The sequence below is a fragment of the Schistocerca gregaria genome, chromosome 5 (assembly GCF_023897955.1).
Source record: "Schistocerca gregaria isolate iqSchGreg1 chromosome 5, iqSchGreg1.2, whole genome shotgun sequence".
Lineage (NCBI taxonomy): Eukaryota > Metazoa > Arthropoda > Insecta > Orthoptera > Acrididae > Schistocerca > Schistocerca gregaria.
This window is the reverse complement of record NC_064924.1, coordinates 355,756,532-355,777,494: the sequence shown is the minus strand read 5'-3', so window position 1 is coordinate 355,777,494 and position 20,963 is coordinate 355,756,532.

Sequence of the window (20,963 nt, the reverse complement as noted above, 5' to 3'; positions counted from 1 at the left end):
TTGTTGTATACACACTGGGATGTGTACTACTCTTACATTTTTGACACAATGACTGTATCCTCCCAACAGTTAAAAATAGTTGTAACATTCACATTTTTGTCTAATCTCCCCACAGATAAACTCCGTAACGTACCAATAATACAATGTGACTCATATACAACCTTTGAATAATTAACTGACTGTGAATCTAAACTGGTAAATTTGGACGTCAGCAGTGCTGCGCCATGGCCCTGAAAGATCATTCTGAATAAATTGAAAATTCTTACCTCAATGAAATCGCCGGATAACGCGTATCTATCTGCTCCTGTAAGAAATTTTTCTGGCAGAGTCCAGTGCAATGCTGGCCGCTAGATTTGTCATGTAGAAAAGGAAACGGCTGATTTTTCTTTACGATAATCGGGATGACCATGGATTGCAGAAATTAGTAAATTCTTTAAATACAGATGAATGATTGTCAAAAGGTTAATTTAAAAAAAAGGATTATTATTAAAAGATTTTTTTTAAACAGTTACATGGGGTTTGATATAACAATAGCACAAATTTTGTTGTAACTACATGTGCAGGCGGCTGCTTTTACCTTATATTACATCGCTCAGGCTCCGCCATCGATCCCCACGACTAACCCAGCCAACTCCATACACACGACTGCTAGCTACTACTTACTCCTACTGACACTGCTCTTACTGCAGCCAACAGTGCTCTCTGGTCTGAGATTCTCTTATAGCTTACATATCGCAGACAGCGCGTGAGCAGTCCATCGAAATTACATCTGCTCGAGTGCGCTAGCAACACATTCCTTAATCATGGACCTCTTACAAGACACTCCACTGATCTGTCGATACTTCTTGAAAATGTCATTCATCCATGTCTGGGGCCGGCCGGTGTGGCCGAACGGTTCTAGGCGCTTCAGTCTGGAACCGCACGACCGCAACGGTCGCAGGCTCGAATCCTGCCTAACGCATGGATGTGTGCGATGTTCTTAGGTTTGTTGGGTTTAAGTATTTCTAAGTTCTAGGCGACTGACGACCTCGGATGTTAAGTCCCATAGAGCTCAGAGCCATTTGAACCATTTCAACCATTTTTGGAATTGCTCCTCCAGTGCCGCCTTACTTCGAACACTTTGTACCTATATAAATCTTTACATTTATCTGTAGCAGCAAATTTCTACTATTCCCAAGTTACAGCGTCATTCTATAAAGAATGCGTAGTGACTGTTGAGGTTAATTTGATCAAGTCCTCTTACAAATAATTGATGAATTTTATCCATGTGAAACTCCCTCGTACAACAGTGGCTGTTTTCATCTGCTTCGATCTGCGTCCAATTTCGATTTGTTTCGTCAGTACTTGTTTAATAAGTTTGTGATAGGAACGGAAAACTACCTAATTTCGAGCTGTAGTGGACTACAGCACGTAATTTTACTCGCGGAAAGAGACGCAGCATTTAAGATGCTCCTGTAACTTCCTTTTTTGGTTGGATTAACTTTCGCGGCTATCGGATTCAAGTATGGGTGCCTTGCGTGGAGGACACGCTTCATCACAAAATAAACCTGACCATGCGCCTAATATGAATACGTGTCTCTTATACTTTTCAGATACTGAAGTTATTCAGTTAAATAATGGAAAGTATCCCTTTGAAATAATAACAGTAAAAGTGCAGATACGTAGCAGGCAACACACATCCATAACAATGCCTATATTCATTTACTATCGTTTTAACAATTATGATTGTTTCACATTACTCCGAAATAACCAATCCCACTTTTCGTGTCTGCTTTAATTAAACAGATAATGACTGATCACGAAACCCTCTTCAGTTACGTTGTATTATCAATACGCTTCTGTACGACAGCTACGTATTATCAAACATGACACTGTTTCAATGATGAATCTGTTAATTAATCCCATTGACCTAAATGCGAAATAACCGAATTACTCAAGCACTTTTCTACTGTGATGCGACAGGACACGTTCAGCTCTTAATTATATTCCCGCCAAATGATTGACACCATCCGCCCATGACGTGGGCCCACGCGGCCGGTCAACGACGCTCCTGCCCGCCCCAAGACGTCGGCTGAGCTCTGGCGCTGGGGCAGGGTAGCCATTGTACAGGTGCCGCAAGGCCATGCACACTCAGAGAAAACACGTGGACGGCTCTGAAGGTTCCAGAAGCCAGCGATACTTACAGAGCAGAATATCGATCGTCGTAGCATCAAAGACAGCAGTGCTCGTTGCATACCCGAAGTAGAATTTTTTCAGAAACCAGAGAAATATAGAAATCCCGCAGAACCCTGCAACAAGATCCCCACACAAGCAAGTACCCCCTGAACTACACAGCAATCATCCTCTCCTGAGGTATACTCTAAGACAACAGAAATATCACGCACTCTTCATCCCCAAAAGGAAAATTACTATTTTTTTGTTTATAGATGTGAAAAGCAAGCAACTAACATACACAGAAATAACATTTGAATTTAACTAGATTAAACAGCAATAAAATAATCAAAATTCCTTCGTACAGGTGTCCATGAAATTAGAACCAGGGAAGTACTTAATGCAGTCCATTTAAATCTCTACAGCGTTCTGCACGATCCGTGAGAGGTATCATGAGTTTACTACTGTCCATGCATCTTCGTATAAATCTATGGAAGTTATGTGCACAAGTCGCACGGAAGAAAATACTATCATTAGTTGCACCATGTTTTGCTGTTAAACCGTTCTAAGGACAGTACAAGTTTTTATCTAGTTCAGCGTCACTGAAAATACCTTCTGCAGCCAGCTTCAAACATTTTTCCATAAGTTCAGCAATTATGACAGCTCAGCAGTGCGTTGTATGCTAACCCTGATCTGCCGATGGAATAGGAATATTCTCACTCATAAAACTGCTGCTCGGTAAGTAGAAGAAATCAGGAATATCAAATTTTCTTTAAATTGGAACCTAATCTGTCACTATCTGGCTACCTAATGCGGTACAGAACTTACGACTGTACATCAAATACACCATCACTAGGAATGTGGTAGTCACAACTGGAAATACAAAAAGAATTAGTACAACTTTTGAGTTAAGTTAACGAGCATTTCGCCCTCTTTTAAGCATATGGCCGAAATAGTCAGCCATCAGGGATTGTGAAACGCACCTTATCGTCCATGACCGGATGCCACAAAGAGCGCAAATTCACCACGAGATGGAGAAACTCACATGTGTCTATTGTCTATTGACGCCTAAGCGCTGTAGTGTGTGAGTGAGACAGACGAGAACCTACGGCATAGGGAAACCCAGTAGAAGGCTTTTGTGACAAAGAAGTAGCAGTGTTAAATGTGCCGGACCTAAGATCGGTCATAAAGGGAAATGTTTATGAAAACTATTTAATTCTGTAGTAGCGCAGGGAAAGAAGCCACAGTAATTTTAATGAAATTTCATGGTGATCCCAATAAAATTTGAATATTGATCATATCTATAATAGTTCATGATTTACTGTCAAACTGAAACCAGCAAGCTTTGTAATGAAGACATGAATGCTAAAATGTGAACACTTTGGTCGGTCTTTAGGAACGATATTTCATATAGAAGCGCGTCATTAAAATGACAAACGTTGCAAATATCAACTCTGTAACTTCATTTGTTTAAGAGATATATAATAATTTTAAATTATCAATATTTTCAGTTAGGCATCAGATCATCTTTTCCTCCCCACAAAACTTATTGAACGAAGACAGCGTGACACCTTATTGAATCATTAGGTAACAGAATATTTGTTGTAAAGTTTAGTGCATAATACTTCCTTTTGTTCCTTATTTGTTTATCAGAAAGCACATTGGTGCAAGACTACTGGCCTTGACATTCAGCGTTAAGAAACAAGTTGTATTGGTTTTATGTAAAAGAATTTAACGTTTATTATGTAATGTGGTCAAGCTTTGATTATTTAAATGTGTCAAAATGTGAAGTAATGTACAATAAGCTGTCGACAATCAGATGGACGGCTTCAGGAAAATGAACTGCTCTAGTCAGTTGACCGAATATGTTCGACGTGAGGGATACGCGGTCGGAGACGGACAGAGGGAAGTTCTGGTCGAGACACCAAAGGTGACAGTTCAGATGGAGACGCGAAAACGCACAATTCGGCTGGAGACACCAAAGGGTACAGTTCGGATTGAGACGCGAAATCAGGCGGTCTGTCTTTAGGTAGCGACTTAGAAAATTTCTCGTTGTGTGGTATAGCGGGACCTAATCGTCGAGCGGTGAGCTGTCACGCGCCTGGTGAGAACTTTTTGAGTAAATATCGAGGTGGAGTATTGGACTTGCATTTCACGATGAGACTGTGAACGATCAAACTGTGTCAAATGCATATGCGCTCGAGTGTAACAATAACTCTAAATAAGACCACTTTCGCGATTAGTTTGCTTTCTGAATGCACATTATTCTAACCAAATTGCAGCTGTGTGGCCTACATCGTTAATGGGTCCTTAATTTAGTTCCCGATATTATTATTACTGTTATTATATTAGCTTTGTATTTCGCAAACTAGCCATGAGCCAGAGAATTTAACCAAAGGTCACAAGTGTCTAATTTAGGGCGTGTAATGCGACACGTGTAGTTCAATCCCTAGACGGGTTTGAGCTAAGACATTTCGATGAAGAGGAACCGAATGTGAGCCCTAGCATCTTTGGGCTTTTAGCTCGCAAACTGTGCCCAACAATATGACCTTACATTCGAGCTTATCAATTTTCATTCTCTGAAGAATGAAATAAAATTATGTTTTTGTGTGAATAATGCAGAACATGTAAAGAGCCTCTTATTTTTAAGTTGAAAAACACATTTTTATCACAAGTAAATACAAGTTAAAGATTATTCAGTTGAAACGAAACACTTCCAAATACACACATGATTGACATTTTAATTTTCAGTTTGACACTTTAAGCTACATGGACACTCACTTACAAGTAGACGTAGGTGAGCCGTGCGTGGCTCGTGTTCGAGCCATCTCTTATTCAACACCCTGTTTTTACCGTACTGCCGCCTTGTTACGTTAATTTTCTATGACTAGTATCACTGAGTTGCTGCCTTGCCTGCCCGTGAGCGGCAGCAGCAGTGTTTATCGATATAGGCCCTACCGTATTAACTGTGCCGGACTGATATTACTTCCCGGTCGTCGTGTGTCGTGGAACGGGTTGGAACACGCAGGCAGTGCAGTTGGGACCGAGCAATGGAGTGGAGTTGGAACGAGCTAGACGTTAGTTCGGACCTGGCAGTGTTTGAGTTGGCATGTGGTACAAGTTCAGTCGGGGAGCGGCAGCAGTGAGGTCCGGGCTGCCATGACTCTCCCGACGGTAGCCGACACACATCGGTCGTATTGCCTGACGACGTGTGTTTGGCCGGCGATCGCTTATGGGTTGGCTATATGTGCCGACTTGTGATTCGTCCCTGTTATTGTATAGTCACTGCCGTCAGAATTGTCTTTTTCTTCGTGAAAGGGTTCGTGACACTGTGTGTAGTTTGTGTAATTTTGACTGACAAGTTACTTTAAATGTTGTCGGCGTACTGGCTCTGAGCAGTCGGTCGGTTGGCGTGGAGCAGTGTGGAATGCTAGGAGGGGCGTAGTTTGGACGGGGCCCTCAAGCGCTCTCTACGCGGTGTCGGAGGATGTGGCGCAGTCCACTTAGCTACGAGGTCCTTGGCTCACCGACGCTGGACACGAAAGGTGAGTTTTACTTAACCTACCAGCAAGTCAAGACTGTTCACATTGTGTCGTTTGGAGTTCCTTGTCGGCTGTTGGGATATTCCCACGAGCATCAACGTGATTTTCAAGTTGGAAAATTCTAGCCACCCTCCGGTGGAGTTTCACTGTATTTGGTTATTTGAAATGAAGTGCACCAGCGGAAGATTCTGCCTTGTGGACGTTAACGTTCCGGTTATCTGACCTGACCGTTGATGTAAATTTCAGGCAGTGTAGGTTCTTCATTGTGTTGTGGCTCTCCATCATGGTGTGTAGTTTGACAACTCCGTGTATGATTGGATGTGGGCGCCAATATCTTATACGTTGTTTCGTTGAACTTCCTGTTGTGTCGTAGTCGGGTGATGTGGAAGTTATCTTGTCGGTGGCTTGGCTGACTCTGGGTCGGTTGGGGTGTCGTCGGATCGTGAATGTTTGACCAGACTGCCTCTCTTACCTAAGCGAGCGTTAGTGTTTGAATTACAGATGGCTCTGAGCACTATGGGACTTAACTGCTGAGGTCATCAGTCCTCTAGAACTTAGAACTAATTAAACCTATCTAACCTAAGGACATCACACACATCCATACCCGAGGCAGGATTAGGACCTGCGACCATAGCGGTCGCGTGGTTCCAGACTGTAGCGTCTAGAACCACTCGGCCAACATGGCCGGCGTTTGAATTACAGCCCGACCCTCGAACGTCTGGGCGCCCTTGTGTGTAATGCCTTACTTTGTAAAAAAATTTGTTCTTGTGGTCTATAATTGTATGGCTTCTAGCCGACTATTTTTAAAAAAATTAGAGTTGCTTTCCTCTTAAGGCCTTCAGCCTAGTTTAATGTTTTGTTTCACATAAGCACTTTCACATTTTAAAATTTTTTAATGTTGTTGAATTTTTTAAGTCTTCGGCCTTAAGCCGATTTTGAGTTTCCGTTGTTCTTAAGGCCTTCAGCCTAAATTAACGAACTGTTTCACGTGAGGCTTTTGCTATCTAAAAAAATTAATGTTTTGGAATTTTAAGTGTTAGGCCTTCAGACGTTGTGAATTTAACTTGTTTACTTCAGCCTAACTAAAGGACTGTTTTGAGATAAGGCTTGCCTTCTGCATTTCTGAGTATGCTTGCGTTTTAAGTTATTGGCATCCAGTGGACTTCTGCAAAGTTTGGAAGGTGAGAGACGAGGTACTGGCAAAAGCAAAGCTGTGAGGACAGGGCGTGAGTCGTGCTTGGGTAGCTCAGTTGGTACAGCACTTGCCCGCGAAAGGCAAAGGTCCCAAGTTCGATTCTCGGTCCCACACACAGTTTTAATCGGCCAGGAAGTTTCATATCAGCGCACACTCCGCTGCAGAGAGAAAATCTCATTCTGGAAACATCCCCCAGGTTGTGGCTAAGCCATGTCTCCGCAATATCCGTTCCTTCAAGAGTGCTAGTTCTGCAAGGTTCGCAGGAGAGCTTCTGTAAAGTTAGGAAGGTAGGAGACAAGCTACTGGCAGAAGTAAAGCTGTGAGGACGGGGCGTGAGTCGCACTTGGGTAGCTCAGTTGGTACAGCACTTGGCCGCGAAAGGCAAAGGTCCCGAGTTCTAGTCTCGGTACGGCGCATAGTTTTAATCTGCCAGGAAGTTTCACGTCCTCTCTTGTTTCATTCACTTGGGTTTCCGTTTGACTTCAATCACTTTCTTGGTGTTCTGCTGAGTGCAATCTTTGTCGTACCGGTTCTACAGTTTTTATTATTTGGCCAGTCAGATGACCACAGAATTGCGTCGCCCAGTGTATACTTCAGAATACTGATTTCTTCCTAATTGCTGTGGAAAAACTCTGCACACACAGTTCATCAAATCTGTAGTATGGATCGTTGAAAATAAACTTTAAACTCTTTATTATTCCTTTAGACTGGTATTTATCTGAGAATACGTTCTCAGCCTCTTTCTATGATAAACTTTCTTCCCAACAGCTTATCTTAAAGTTTCCTTTCATGACCAAACAAAATCTAACATTTTTCTTATAAATCGGAACAGTGTGCCCCAGTTTCGATGCAACAACAGTCTTCACATCCTCTCCCTGAACATTCTGCTCTGAAGTGTGTTTCTTATCGACTGAAAAGTCATCTAAGCCTATACCAAAAGTGTTTGCGTTCAATAATATACCATGAGTGCCTGGGCATCATCATCATCATTTAAGACTGATTATGCCTTTCAGCGTTCAGTCTGGAGCATAGTCCCCTTTATAAAATTACTCCATGATCGCCTATTCCGTGCTAACATTGGTGCCTCTTCTGATGTTAAGCCTCTTCTGATGCCTCTTCTGATGTTAACACTAGTCTTGCCTAATCTTTACTACTGCGATGTAGTTCAACACGGCACAAATAGTGAAAATTCTAGATGCCTCGAGCTAGTGATGAATGCTTGCGTTAGATACGTGTGCAATATTCGGTTGTATGATCATATCAGTCCTTCATACTCCCAGCTAGGTTGGATACGCCCACATAAGGCACGCGATCTCCACACGATGTGCTTACTTCATCGATTTCTTAGCCACTGGTGCCCCCAATACTTATCTTCTCACATTAAACACCTATCATCATTCCACAATCGCAATACCAGATCGGATACGTCTATCATCTTGGCTGTACCTTTACATAACACAAAATCTTTCTCCGTGTAATTCTCCATCTCAGCCATACGACTATGGAACGCACTCCCCTGTGATTTGCGTCTTATCCAGAATTACTCAACATTCAAGAGGGAACTCAAAACTTACATATTAGGGACGGTATAGCCACCACTGTTGTGCCCCTCCCATCTCTTTCTTTCTCCTCTCCATCACAGCTTCGAATTTTACCATTCTTTTTCTCTTCCTCTAACCTATCTACCTCTTATATTTCTCTTTCACCCCATTCTATCGTCTTATGTCTCTGCTCGATGAGAATAACTCACAAGCTGCAAGAATATGGCGAGAAAATTCCCAACTAACAATGGGACTGACATTCACAAAAGAAAAGTATGTTTACTTTCATATACTTAGTCACTATTATTATTATTATTATTATTATTATCATTATTATTATCATTATTATTACCATTAATATTCTTGATTTTTATAATTATTTTTATTGTTATCATTGTACTACTGTTATAGTCTCAATTTTTTTTGTTTAACATGAATACTGCATAATACGTTAAATGTCCTTAATGTTATTTAGAAACTGTAATGCGTTCAATCTGAGTATGCCTGGTTAGGTGTAAGAGAGGGCCTGAAGGCCCTAATCTTGCCAGTCAAAATAAATGCATAAATAAATAAATAAATATTACTTCAAAATCATTCTTAACCGAATCCAGGTACCTTCTCCTTGGTCTGCCCCGACTCCTCCTAACCTCTACTGCTGAACCCATGAGTCTCTTGGGAAACCTTGCTTCTCCCATGCGTCTAACATGACCCCACCATCTAAGCCTGTTCGCCCTGACTGCTACATCTATAGAGTTCATTCCCAGTTTTTCTTTGATTTCCTCATTGTGGACAACCTTCTGCCATTGTTTCCATCTACTAGTACTGCAATCATCCTAGCTACTGTCATATCCGTAACCTCAACCTTATTGATAAGGTACCCTGAACCCACCCAGCTTTCGCTCCCATACAACATAGTTGGTCGAAAGATTGAACGGTGCACAGATAACTTAGTCTTGGTACTGACTTCCTTCTTGCAGAAGAGAGTAGATCATAGCTGAGCACACACTGCATTAGCTTTGCTACACCTCGCTTTCAGTTCTTTCACTATGTTGCCATCCTGTGAGAATATGCATCCTAAGTACTCGAAACGGTGCACCTGTTCTAACTCTGTTCCTCCTATTTGGCAGTAAAACCGTTTATATCTCTTTCACACTGACATTACTTTCGTTTTGGAGATGCTAATCTTCATACCATAGTCCTTACATTTCTGATCTAGCTCTGAATTATTACTTTGCAAACTTTCAGTCGAATCTGCCATCACAACTAAGTGGTATGCATATGCGAGACTGCTTATTTTGTGGTCACATATCTCAATCTCACCCAGCCAGTATATTATTTTCAACATATGATCCATAAATAATATGAACAACAGTGGGGACAGGTTGCAGCCTTGTCTTACCCCTGAAACTACTCTGAACCATGAACTCAGTTTACCGTCAACTCTAACTGCTGCCTGACTATCCATGTAAAGACCTTTAATAGCTTGCAGAGTTTGCCTCCTATTCCATAATCTCGTAGAACAGACAATAACTTCCTCCTAGGAACCCGGTCATATGCCTTTTCTAGATCTATAAAGCATAGATACAGTTCCCTGTTCCACTCATAACACTTCTCCATTATTTGCCGTAAGCTAAAGATCTGGTCCTGACCACCTCTAAGATGCCTAAACCCACACTGATTTTCATCCAGTTGGTCCTTCCAACAGTACCTGAGAAGATTTTAACCACAACGCTGATTAGATACTTCTGTAGTTGTTCCAATATTTTCTGTTTCCATGTTTAAAGATTGGCGTGATTACTGCTTTTGTCCAGTCTAATGGAACCTGTCCCGACTCCCAGGCCATTTCAATTATCCTGTGTAGCCATTTAAGACGGGCCATTCCACTGTATTTGATGAGTTCTGACTAAATTTCATCCACCCCAGCTGCTTTATTGCAGTGCAATCTATTGACCATTTTCACTACTTTCTCAAATGTGAACCTATTTCCATCCTCATTGCTATCCCATTGTACATCGAAATCTATAACATTACTGATCGCATTTTCACCTACAATGAGCAACTTTTTAAAATATACCCGCCATCTGTCCAAGGAATCCACAGGATTCACAAGCAGTTTTCCTAACCTGTCCAAAATACTTGTCATTTCCTTCTTACCTCCCTTTCGAAGACTGCTGATTACAGTCCAGAATGGTTTTCCAGCAGCTTGTTTCCAAAGTCTTCGCAATATTTCTTCTTGGATGCTGCAATTATCTGTTTGACTTTGTTTCTTTCTTCAACATAACTTTCTCTGTCTACCTGAATTCTAGTATGTAGCCATTTTTGATACGCCTTCTTTTTCCTTTTACAGGCTGCCTTGACTGTGTGATTCCACCATGCTGTTTGCTTCATCCTACCTTTACACACTACTGTTCCAAGACATTCTTTAGCCACTTCTAGTACTGTGTCCCTGTATCTTCTCCATTCCTTTTCCAATGACTGTAACTGACTACATTCAACTAACTGGTACCTTTCTGAGATCATTGTTATGTACTTGTGCATGATTTCCTTATCCTGAAGTTTCTCCACTCTTATCCTCCTACATATGGACCTGACCTCCTGCACTTTTAGCCTCACAATACCTATTTCGCTGCAGATGAAATAATGATCAGTGTCATCAAAGAATCCCCTCAATACACGTGTGTTCCTCACAGCCTTCCTGAATTCCTGATCTGTTATTATATAGTCAATGACAGATCTGGTTCCCCTGCCTTCCCAAGTATACTGGTGAATGTTCTTATGTTTAAAAAAGGAATTCGTGATTACTAAGCCCATACTGCCACAGAAATCCAAGAGTTGTTTCCCATTCCTGTTGGCCTCCATATCCTCTCCAAATTTACCCATAACCTTTTCATAACCTTCTGTCCGCTTTCCAATCCTAGCATTAAAATCACCCATGAGCAAAGCACTGTCCTTTTCCTTTACTCTAACAACTACATCATTGAGTGCATCATAAAAACTATCCATCTTATCTTGATCTGTCCCTTCACGATGCGAATATACTGACACAATCCTAATTTTCTTGCTAGACACTGTCAGATCTATCCACATCAGTCGTTCGTTTATATACCTTATTGCAACTACGCTGGGTTCAATTTCTTTCCTGACGTAAAGCCCTACACCCCATTGTGCTATTCCTGCTTTTTCTCTTTTTTCTCACCCCTTACCCGAATGTCACTAACAGCTAAAACATCCAGTCCCATCTTACTTGCAGCCTCTGCCAGCTGTACCTTCTTTCCAGAGTAGCCACCATTGATATTAATAGCTCCCCATCTTATTACCATTTGTTTGCCGAGTCTTATCTTAGGGGTCCCTGGTTTGTCAGTTAGAGGTGGGACTCCGTCACCTCCAAAGGTCCGAGGCATTTTGCTCTGATTGTTGCCAGCATCATATTTAAAGTACCAGCATAATATTTAAAGTACCATTGAATCAGGTTGCTAGCCTTACTTGCCCCGAGTCCCATTGTGTTTTACCCCTAACGGTTGAGGGACTAACCGGTGGATTTGGTAGTCTTTGCCGTATAAGCACAAAGGTGACCACAACTCAGAATATGTTTGAGATGCCCAGCCTTATTCCAAAGTAACTGGTATCCCGACTGTCGGGACCACTTACTTGGCCACTCATACGTTGTCCGTGGTTCATGAACTAGGACATGACTACAGGAATCCACACCATGAACCACTGCGTCTGGTCATTTGTTAATTATTTCGTCACCTGCTTGATCCTTCTGTTTCAAATTACATTCTTCGTCCACTGGCAATACGTCTGCATCCTACCACAAATGTTAGCATTTCATTGAGTATTATCACCATCTGCGCTTGTAGCCTTTTTGTTATCTGATTGCAGTATCTGGCATTCTGCTTGAAATGTAAAGTTCAAAACCAGGTATCTCAGTTAATAATTCTGTGTCTGAAGTAGCTTCTAAATCTGACATCGTAGATAGAATTGGCGTGGTTTGTGTGTTTTAAAATATGTATGCTTCTCCTCTTGTCTGCCTTTGAGTATCTCCCTTATTCTCTTACCATCCTTTTGTCTAAGTTCTACGATACACATTTCTTGCTTCTTTTCAAAATCCGTCACCCACTTCTTTTGATTTTCCTTTAATTCCTTCTTAAATTCCTTTACCTGTTTCGTGTTTTTTTTCTTTTTTTACTTTACTCTACATTTCTTTCAAGTTTCTCCATACATTGATCCGCGATTTTCTGTCTGCCATATCTGCATAAGGGTTAGTTTTCACTAATGTGAGGTGTCCCAGCATGTGGATACTGCGATGTTTGTGAACATCTGGTTAAGGTTAACCATTAATACGAGCTCATCTGGAGATAAATTGGGTCGAAGTCGAACGAAGGGTAGCGGATTGAATGGCAGAAAAAAAAGTGCCAAGGCAAGAGCCAAGGGAAAAAAAACCTCTGCAGTAGTTAGGTCGGGATAAGAGCAGTAGTGGATACCTTGCTGCCTGCGATAGGTCGTGCAAGGGTAGGCTTTGTTAGTAGTGGTTATCGTGCATGTCGATACGTTGAACAGTGTGATACGACCAGTGGCTCTACCCTTCATTCGATCCCTGTGAAACCCTACATTTCAGAAGGATAATGCACGACCGCATGTTGCAGGTCCTGTACGCACCTTTCTGGATACAGAAAATGTTCGACTGCTGCCCTGGACAACACATTCACCAGATCTCTCAGCAGTTGAAAACGTCTGGTCAATGGTGGCCGAGCAACTGGTTCGTCATAATACGCCAGTCACTAGTCTCGATGAACTGTGATATCGTGTTGAAGCTGCATGGGCAGCTGTACCTCCATACGCCATCCAAGTTCTGTTTGACTTAATGCCCAGGTGTATCAAGGCCGTTATTACGGCCAGAGGTGGTAGTTCTGGGTATTGATTTCTCAGGATCTATGCACCCAAACTGCGTGAAAATGTAATCACATGTCAGTTCTAGTATAACATATTTGTCCAGTTATTACCCGCTTATCATTTGCATTTCCGCTTGGTGTAGCAATTTGAATGGCCAGTAGTGTACAACGGTGCCCAGATTTCATCTGTGGTGACGATACTTCCAAGGCAGGCTTCACCTTCCCTATGACAGCAATTGAGCAGTTCCTCTGCAACTGCATAACGATGGCACTGCTGCACTTCAGTCATTACTTGCGAGAGAAGACATCATCCTTACCACAGGGCGGTCGTCATGAGACTTAGACAGAGATAGATGCGCTAACTGTGTACGATGTCTGCCATCTGTGTGATAGAGATGCTAAGCGACTCTAATGAGGGCACGTAATTCGGTGAACGACTGTCAATAAAATCAGTTATAAATTATAATAGTATTACCCGTACTTTTTATCCAACGCATGCAAATCGGTTACGCCCATCGGGAACATTATAGGTCTTTTTACTCTTCACTGGAGCATACTAGTTAATTCCGTTGAACATTCACCGTCCACTATTAATTTAATGGTCCCTACCGCCAAAATGTTCCTCTATTTAATAATAAATTTGTTAAAATATGGTACAGTATCCACCATCTTGCAGAAATTTAGGAAAATTTCTTCCTCTTCAATCCGTTGATGGATATTTGCATGTTACCTACTTCCGGATGATAACGAGACGAATAACAAACGAGTTGGCATGTCGGTAACAGTATTTTGTTTCCTCTGGAGCCAAGTTGAGATTTGCACCTACAAAGGTAAAAGTTGAGGCAGGCAGTACAACATCTTTGCTCGTTAGCTGTGCGCTCCGAAATGTAAAGCTATGCGACGGCAAGCCATCACTCGTAATGACGCTGGCAATCCCGGTGTTACTCTCTTGCGCGGAGTTACCTTAGTCGCGATTCTCGTCCAGATGTACTTTACGAGGAAAGAAGGATACAGGACGGAAGGGAAGCAATAATTCTATTATGCGCGCAGCCGGTGCTCGGAGGCGCGGATTAACTTCGCAGCCGAAGTTTTATGCAGGAATAAATGAGAGGCGCCTGCGAAACTTCTTAGTCTCTTAGCACCCGACGTCGGGAGGGTGGAGGGGCAGGGGAGGGCATCTTGGTCCAGCTCTCGCTTGGCACGCGTTTCTGTCTCTCCTCGCGGCGAACACTGGAGACAGAGCAGCCAGATGGCGAGAACAGGGATCGCACTGATATCTTCTCATCAGCAGCAGAGACCTGATATCGGAAATGAACTTCCCGGGAGCAGTTAAGAGTCCCATAACAACTTGGATACTGTATTATTCTTGACGTCAACGACTGTTCATTCCCACCTGTCTGGCATAGCGCACGTTTTTGCGTCTCTGTTCCTTTCACAATTTTACATCCTTGTGTAAATCACACTATGAGATAGCCTGCGACCGTGTGAGCTACATTTATTTGTGTGCGTGTGTGTGTGTGTGTGTGTGTGTGTGTGTGTGTGTGTGTGTGTGTGTGTGTGTGCTCGGGTGCGTGCGTGTGACCGTCTATATATATATTCCTCACGGTGTAAGACGCGAGACAGAAGCCTTCTTCAGAATATTATGAACAGGATCAGCTAAGACTTAAGTCTCAATGTCTTGTGAGATATTTTACTGGAAAATACACGACGGTGCCTATTTTTTATATACAAGCTGCAACATGGGTCTGACAGCATTACTCTAACTTGTGAACTGAATTCCATATGCATGAATTCGATAGTGTAAGCAGTTATTGAAACACCCAAACTTGAATGTACGCATTCGTTCTCCTCGATAGGCCATAAGAAAACGTATAAGAAGTTTGGAACATAATCATTTTGAGTTTCACTAAAATACGTTACAGAGAACGAAGCAACAGAGGATATGTAATGTATGATGAACGAATGGCTTGCAGGGTAAGACATTGCTGCCAATCTGGATCAATACTATAACTATGTGTGACAGTTAAAACCTTGTACTGCAAACTGACTTCATCACGTAAATCCTCCTTTCGTCGACAGGCCGATATAAAAATCCCCATCAGGTTACTCCTTAGTAGTCCCTATGCTAGTCTCTGTTACCCTATGCTTCAAATGTTCACGAGAAAGATGACAGAGAAAGATGTGTTAACCATTTCTCAATTATGATGCAGGGATCACTAGAATGATTTATATAGTAGTAGAAGCGTTGCATGTGTTGTGCAGTATTTAGTACACAACAGTAACTAGAAGTAGCCTGCAGAGTGGTGCAGGAGCTGTCCCGGCATGAAAGCTGGACAGACTTAGAAATGATTATCGAACAAATAAATACAGTAAACAGAAGTTTAGCTTAACTTACAGCTTTCTCCAAGCATTGCGAAGAAACTTTACAAAAGGACGGACAGCAATAAATTCCAGCTGTTACAAGAAGCAAACTTAAGAGCGTTGTGCAGTATGAGACTCCTCCTGCTCGTGCACAAGCAAACTGTTGGAGTCTAAGACTGATGACTATTGAAACGTGCAACTGGGCCTGGACGTGTAGCTACCGCCGGCCATCCAGAGGGCGGTCGTAGTCTGAGCCGCTGAAGGTGTGGCCCAGTGGGCAGGCATCGTCTGATCCGCGAGATACCCACGCGACAGCTATCAGCGTAAATGGGCATATTAACTACTGGATGAATGCACGTGCACATGTACAGAAAGCGGACGATTCTGGTGACACTAAGGCAAAGTACGATGGTATTAATCAATCAATTAGTCCATCGTCAGAAAAATAGCTCATCTGAAGTGCAAGACAGGTGAAGTCAGTACTGATGGAGGCAAGGAAATGGAACGCTGGGTTGAAAAGTACCTCTAATTGTATGCAGCTAATAATGATGTTAGCAGGGATACACTTGATGCTACCAGTTATAAAGTTATAAAAAAAACCAGATGCAATGTCTGCTTCGAAAGAACTCATTAATGTGACAGATGCTCTTGCAAAGAGAACGCCTCCAGGTGAAGGTGGGATCCCCGCAGAGTTATAGGATACAACAAGTCGTCCTTCTTAAATACCTGATACCACTTCCACAACCACCTGGGAAGAACACGAAATGAATTCACAATTGCGTATATGGACTATCAACTGTATAATGGAATGACGGCGGTGAAAATTCGTTCCGGACCGTCACTCGAATCCGGAATTCTCGTGTATCGTGAGAACTTGCCTTACCATTTGGCTATCCGAGCACAGCTCACGGCCAGACCTAACCGTGATGTGTTATCAAATATGTGTCCACAACCTGTACTCGTACATCCATTAAGATTATTCCCGTACAGGTGAGATATTTTACTTTAAATTCTCCCTTACAGATGAGATATTTTACTTGAAATTCGTAACTACGAATTTATGTCATTTCCTGCATAACGGCTGTGGAAGGAACATTGCATCGTAATCCGGAATAACACAGGCACTGCAATATCGTTTTTATACGCCCGGCAAGAAACTTTGAAGTAAAATGTCTCCACTATATGGGAATGGATGTACGAGCACCGGCAGTGTACACGTGGTTGACGACATATGAAGGTTTGGGTCTGGCCGTGAGTCGTGAGTGGATAGCCAAATGGTAAGGCAACTTCTCACGACAAGCGGGAAATCCGGGTTCAATCCGCTACAGACTTTCACTGTCGTCATTACATTATACCGCTATAGTAGTCGATATCCGCAATTGCGAATTCATTTCATGTCCTTCACAACAGCTGCTGTCCCCGCTTTGTTTTTTCTTTCGGACATGCATGCATGCCTGAAGGAACTTAGCATTGTAATTCATAATAAAACAATCAGAAGGTTACCTCCCGCAGGATGCGGAACTTGATGATCGTCACTATGTGTAAACGGAAAGGGGACAGAAGTAACTGTAACCATTACCGACGCATTTAACTGCTAAGTGTGGCCAGGAAGGGCTATGCAAGAGTCAGATCCTTACAGATTCTAGCTTCCAGAATCTACCCAGAACCTCAACGTGGAAGAATTTCCACGAGCAGCAGAGGCCACATTATATTGCTTTGATTCGATTTGTAAAGTTATTTTATATAGTGAGCAGAAATGGGCTCTTCAAGTTGGTGCAGAAAATTGGATACGCATCTGAAGTATTACAAATAACTCTGTTTCCATGAGAAAATGCAAGCAACAATCTGCCCCAACGGTAAAACGTTGGTGTGTGATAGTCTGCTCTTTTTAGGATCTTTCTTTCCCTTCTTCTGAGATTTGCTTCGAAAACCGCGAGCAGTTGGCGTATTTACGTTCTAAGTCTGATGGAAACCTTTTTTAACATTGCCTGCCTAGATGCCAAAACCAAAGTTGTTGTATGCAGACGATTCAGCTGTGATATCAAACACAGAAAGTAAGCAGCAGGAACCAATCAACAAATTATCACACGCATGTGAAAAATTTGGTCTTAGCATCAGCTTCAAAATAACTAAGCTCATGGCGCACGGCGCCACCAACCTTCCATCCATCTGCATTGATGGCTGTCCCCTACAGGTTGATGATGAATTTAGATACTTGGGATATATAATACGCAACATCTTGTCTGTGAACACCGAGATTACAAACAGATTCATACAATAAGCATCTATCATTGGTAGATTAAAAAACTGAATATGCAATTATGTACTGCGCACAGTAAAATCTAAATTACTTATATAACACTTCTGTTACCGACACCCTTATCTGTAGCTGTGAGTCATGGACAAATCTTGCTAAGCACGAATCTCGACTGAACAGCTTTCATCTCTGCTGTCTCCGGAGGAGATTTCTTGGAGAGATAGTATACCCAATACCGACGTCTCACAGGTCGCTAGCACAACCAACTTTCATGTGCTCCTGAACCACCAACGTCTGAGGTGGCTGTGACATGTTAGACACATAGATTCTGAGCGAATACTAAAAGAACTGCTGTGTGGAGAACATCAGGAGGCTATGAGGCCAGTGGACATAGCGCACCATCACTTCAAGGATGCCTGCATGAGAGACGTTGTCCTTGATAGTGAGTGTTCATCGGAGGTGAGGGTATCATCTGGAGTGCCCCAGGGAAGTGTGGTAGGTCCGCTGTTGTTTTCTGTGTACATAAATGATCTTTTGGATAGGGTGGATAGCAAAGTGCGACTGTTTGCTGATGATGCAGCGGTGTACGGGAAGGTGTCGTCATTGACTGACTGTAGGAGGATACAAGATGACTTGGACAGGATTTGAGATTGGTGTGAAGAATGGCAGCTAACTCTAAATATAGATAAATGTAAATTACTGCAGATGAATAGGAAAAAGAATCCCGTAATGTTTGAGTACCCCATTAGTAGTGTAGCGCTTGACACAGTCACGTCGACACGTCGATTAAATATTTGGGCGTAACGGATGCATGTAATGGCAGTTGTGAGGAAGGCGGATAGTCGTCTTCGGTTCATTGGTAGAATTTTGGGAAGATGTGGTTCATCTGTAAAGGAGACCACTTATAAAACACTAATACGACAAATTCTTGAGTACTGCTCGAGCGTTTGGGATCCCTATCAGCTCGGATTGAAGGAGGACATAGAAGCAATTCAGAGTTGGGCTGCTAGATTTGTTACAGGTAGGTTTGATCATCACGCGAGTGTTACAGAAATGCTTCAGTAACTCGGGTGGGGGTCTCTGGAGGAAAGGAGGAGCTCTTTTCGTGAATCGCTTCTGAGGAAATTTAAAGAACCAGCATTTGAGACTGACTGCAGTACAATTTTAATGCCACCAACTTATATTTCGCGGAAAGACCACAAAGATAAGAGATATTAGGGCTCGTACAGAGGCATATAGACAGTCATTTTTCCCTCGTTCTCTTTGGGAGTGGAACAGGGAGAGAAGATGCTAGTTGCGGTACTAGGTAGATGTAGACCTCACAAAGGCCAGCAATTATCCAAGTTGCTGGAAAGTGACAACCGTTTCAAGTGGATACTAACCGTGAAAAATGGTATTAGGCTTGCGGAGGACTAATACAGTAGAAGAAATCTTGAAGCGGACAATGCGAGCGGTTTCTGTTCGAAGACCCTCACTTTCCACCTGCCCAAACTGCAGTAGTGACTGCCACTCTTGAGTGGAAATTTTCAGTAACAGGGGACGTCTCAGACTCTAAGCCAAGTAAACTACACCTTCGTCCTTCGAGGATGGACGGATGTTATTTGTGTAGATTTCGGTCAGTCTGTGGCCATCGCAATTTGCACTCTGGCATGAACAGCTTAGTTGGGGCTAAGCTCATTTACAAGTGTTTTAAAAATTTTAACTTACGTTAATTGCACTGGTTATGGGCACACAGTGAGCGAAATCTACACACATCAAAATAAGTTTAACCTGTACATAAAATTGGAATAGAGATCAACATAAACTTCATTTCCGCCCTTTTTACTGCTCATGAAAACCACACATTGCATGTTGTACCACCATACAGCGAGAGCTTCAGAGGTGGTGGTTCAGATTACTGTACACAACGGTACATATAATACCCAGTAGAACGTCCTCTTGCACTGACGTATGCCTGTATTCGTCGAGACATACTATCCAGAAGTTAATCAAGGCACTGTTGGTATAGATTGTCACATTCCTCAATGTCGATTCGGCGTAGATCCCTCAGACTGGTTGGTGGGTCAGGTCTTCCGGTCCTTTTCAATCTATGTACAAAATTTTTGTTTATTTATAGACGCAATCACATTCTTATGACAGTGATAACCGGTTTCGGACATACAATGATCATCTTCAGTTCCAAAGGCGGCATACACTGAACACAAATTCATGCGTTTGACAACGCATGTATGCTGCCTTTGGAACTGAAGATGGTCACTGAATGTCCGAAACCGGTTATGACTGTGTCATAAGAATGTGATTACCTATATAAATAAACAAAAAAAAATTGCTAAATAATCAATCACCCACTCCATGGACAAAGTGTCTTTTTTTCAGTCTATCCCAGGCATGTACAGTAGGGTTCATGTCTGGAGAATATGGTGGCCAATCTAGTAGAGCGATGTCGTTATCCTGAAGGAAATTCACAAAATTTGAACGATGGGGGGCCCAAATTGTCGTCCATGAAGACAGATGCCTCGCCAATATGCTTCCGATATGGTTGCCCTGTCGGTCGGACTATGGCAATCGCGTATCGTACAGCCGGTCGGCGCCTTCTATGACCGGCAGGGGCGTACGCCGGCCACACATAATGCCACCCCGAAACAACTGGGAACTTCCACCTTGAAACACTCGTTGGACCGTTGGACAGTGTGCCTAAGGCGTTGAGCAGGACCGGGGTGCCTTCAAACACTTCTCGACGGTTGCCTGGTTGAAGGCATATGCGACACTCACCGGTGAAGAGAACGTGATGCCAATCCTATGCGGTCCATTCTGCATGTAGTTTTGCCCATCAGTACTGCGCAGCATAGTGTCTTGGTTGCAGAGATCGACCTCGCCAAGCTCATGCATGGTTGCTTACAGCTTTGTGCTGGTTCAGTTACGTCTCTGAATAGTCAAACGGACTATGTCTGTGATACAATATCCACAGTCAACGTCTATCTTCAGGACTTCTGAAACCCAGCTCGCGCTATTCGTCCACGAGAC